Genomic DNA, 4,141 nt, shown 5'->3' with positions numbered 1-4,141 from the left:
TACTCTCCCTCTGCTCTGCTTTTCTTTTTTCCCCCACAGAACTTTCTAATGTGTCACACAGTATCATTTCTTCCTTTTAATGTCTGTTGTCCATCTCCTCCTTCTGGATTATAACCTCTAAAGGGACACAGATCTTGATATATTCTGTTCATTGATGTCTAATATAAGTGAATTAAGTGACTGCTTCAAGCTTTATTACAAAGCTGTGATCACCAAGACAGTATGATACTGGCACAGAAACAGACACATAGACCAATGAATGGAACAGAGTAGAGAACCCAGATATGGACCTGCAACTCTGTGGTCAAATAATCTTTGACAAAGCAGGAAAAAATATCCAATGGAAAAAAAGACAGTCTCTTCAATAAATGGGGCTAGGAAAATTGGACAGGTATATACAGAAGAATAAAACTCGACCATTCTCTTACACCATACACAAAGATAAAGTCAAAATGGATGAAAGATCTGTGTGAGAACAGGCATCCACCAAAATCCCAGAGGAGAACATAGTCAGTAACCTCTTTGACATCAGCCACAGCAACTTCTTTCAAGACTCCAAAGGCAGGGGAAACAAAAGCAAAAATAAACTTTTGGGACTTCATCAAGATAAAAAGCTTCTGCACAGCAAAGGAAACAGTCAACAAAACAAAGAGGCAACCATGGAATGGGAGAAGAATTCACAAATGACACTACAGACAATGGGCTGATATCCAAGATCTATAAAGAACTTCTCAAATTTGGGCACCTGGGTGGCTCAGTTGCTTAAGTGACTACCTTCGACTTGGGACATGATCCTGGAGTTGAGTCCCACTCAATCCCAGTCTCAATCCTGGGATTGAGTTCCACGTCAGGCTCCATGGGGAGTTTGCTTCTCCCTCTGACCTCCCCTCTCATGCTCTCTCTCACTCTGTCTGTCTCTTTCTCTCAAATAAATAAAATCTTGAAAAAAAAAAAAAAGATCTTCTCAAACTTGACACACCAAAAAAGAGATAATGAAGTCAAAAAATGGGCAGAAGACATGAACAGACACTTCTCCAATGAAGACATACAAATGGCTAAGGGATACATGAAAAACTGTTCATCATCAATAGCCATCAGGGAAATTCAAATCAAAACCACATTGACACACCACCTTATACCAGTTAGAATGGCAAAAATTAACAAGGCAAGAAACAACAAATGTTGGAGAGGATGCGGAGAAATGTGAACCCTCTTACACTGTTGTTAGGAATGCAAGTTGGTGCAGCCACTTTGGGAAACAGTGTGGGAGTTCCTCAAAAAATTAAAAATAGAGCTACCCTATAACCTGGCAATTGCACCACTGGGTATTTACCCCAAAGATACAGATGTGAAAAGAAAGGTCATATGTACCCCACTGTTCATAGCAGCAATGTCCACAATAACCAAACTGAGGAAAGCGCCAGGATGCCCTTCAACAGATGAGCTGATAAAGAAGATGTGGTCCATATATACAATGGAGTATTACTCAGCCATCAGAAAGGATGAATACCCAACTTTTGCATCAACATGGATGGGACTGGAGGAGATTATGTTGAGAGAAATAAGTCAAGCAGAGAAAGTCAGTTATCATATGATTTCCCTTATATGTGGAACATAAAGAATAGTATGGAGGACATTAGGAGAAGGAAGGGAAAAGTGAGGGGGGAAATCAGAGGGAGAGATGAAACATGAGAGACTGTGGACTCTGAGAAACTAACTGAGGGTTTAGGAGGGGAGGAGGGTGGGAGGATGGGTATGTACACACAAACAATAAATCTTGGAACACTACATCAAAAACTAATGATGTACTGTATGGTGACAAACAGAACATAATTTTAAAAATCAAATGAATAAACAGATACATTTACTTCCTTTCTTCTGTGTTTCGGAATCCATCATAAAATTTGATCTTACTCTTTTTTTTTTAAAGATTTTATTTATTTATTTGACAGAGAGAGATCACAGGTAGGTAGAGAGACAGGCAGAGAGAGAGAGAGAGAGAGGGAAGCAGGCTCCCCGCTGAGCAGAGAGCCCGATGTGGGACTCGATCCCAGGACCCCGAGATCACGACCTGAGCCGAAGGCAGTGGCTCAACCCACTGAGCCACCCAGGCGCCCCTGATCTTACTCTTATGTGCCTTAGTTCTCAGACTTATCTTCCGTGACTGAAAACTCTCCCCCTCCTAAGCCACTCTCACTACCCATCTTCCCATCTGTAGGAACAATCACAGTGTGCTAAGAGGAAAGTGGCCCAAAAGGATGCACTTACATTCATGTTGCCCATATTTAATCCTCATAGTAGCCCGGGGATCAGACATTATAATTCCATTTTATGGGCAAGGAAACTGAGATTCATGAAAGTTAAATAATATGCCCATAGCATCCTGTGTGGAAAATATCTACACATGTTGACCCTTCCCCTTCCTTCTTTTGCATGGCATTCCTTGAGGGGCAGGAACAGCATTGTTACCCCTGGGTTACAAGTGCACAGGCCTGGCCAGGCACAAGGCAGGTGTCACCACTGTGACACCACTGGCAAGTGGCAAAGCTGGATTGCATTTCAGCCTGGCCACATGACCCATCCTCATGTTGTATAGTCCACCCTACCAGGAGAACATGGGCCACATCACAGCTGCCTTCTGTCTTTCTAGAGCTTTTCAGCAACCTCGTCTCCCACCATCCACCCAAAGCACCTTCCCACTCCCATCAACCCCAAGTAACCATGTTAACACCTTGCTGGACACCCTCCCATATACACATATACAAATGTGCCTGTATAGAGTTTTTGCCTTTTAAAAAAATTTTATTATTATTTTTAAAGATTTTATTTATTTATTTGACAGACAGAAATCACAAGTAGGCAGAGAGGCAGGAGGGGGGGAGTGGAGGGGGGCGGAGCAGGCTCCCTGCTGAGCAGAGAGCCTGATGTGGGGCTTGATGCAAGGCTCAATCCCAGGACCCTGAGACCATGACCTGAGCCAAGGCAGAGGCTTAACCCACTGAGCCACCCAGATGCCCCTGCCTTTATTTTTTTTTTAAACAGTCATACATTAATGTGTGCATCTTGCTTTTCTCATTCAGCAACATTCCTGAAAACTCATCCAAGGTGAATTGGTTTGCCTCTAAATTTCTTTTAACAACTACCTGGTATCACAATTTATTCTACCATATGTCACTGTTGGGTATTCAGTTTATTTCTAGAATCTTTTTTCTTTTTGTTAGTTTTGCTACATTAAACATCCATACGTGGATAACATCTATGGATAGATTCCCAAGACTGAGATTATTATATTAAAAAGTAAGTGTACATATATATTTCTCTTTGTTATAATGGAATTCTCAAACATATACAAGTAAAGGAAACAGTATAATGAGCTCCCCTATCCCTAATGCTCAGCTTCAGCGGTTATGAACTCATGGCCAATCTGGTTTCATTGAATCCATTACTCACAGTCTAGATTGTTTGGGAGGAAAAGGAAAAACTGATATTTTATCACATAATCTGTAAATATTTCTGCCTAAATATTGAGGACTCCTAAATAACCTAACAATATCATTATCTAACCTAAAAATAATAATTATTATTTCTTCTTATCATCCAGTCTTTTTTTTTTTTAAGATTTTATTTATTTATTTGACAGAGAGAGACACAACGAGAAAGGGAATAGAAGAAGAGAGAGTGGAAGAGGGAGAAGCAGGCTTCCTGCTGAGCAGGGAGCTCTATGCAGGGCTTGATCCCAGGACCCTGGGATCATGACCTGAGCCCAATGCAGATGCTTAACCAACTGAGCCATCCAGGTACCTCCTATCATCCAGTCTTTAGGCAGTGTTCAAGTTCCAGCAACTGAATCCTAAATAATGAATATTTTTACAGTTTGCTCAAATCAGAATCTAAATAAGTTTCAAGAATGTCAATTGGCTAAAATGTTTCTTGTCTCTTCCTCCCTTTAGTGTATAAATGTTCTCCTTCATATCTCTGTGTGTGCGTGCATGCATGTGTGTGTGTGTGTGTGTGTGTGTGTGTGTGTGTGTGTGTGTGTGTGTGTTCCTTGTGATATCTTCATTTAGGGGGGAAAAAAAGCTTCATCTGTCCTGTACAGTTTTCCACCATCTGTATTTTGCAAATTGCCTCACCCCCAAAT

This window comes from Mustela nivalis (genome assembly GCF_964662115.1).
Source record: "Mustela nivalis genome assembly, chromosome: 1".
Taxonomy (NCBI): domain Eukaryota; kingdom Metazoa; phylum Chordata; class Mammalia; order Carnivora; family Mustelidae; genus Mustela; species Mustela nivalis.
The sequence above is the reverse complement of the archived record's forward strand: the minus strand, read 5'-3'. Positions refer to the sequence as shown.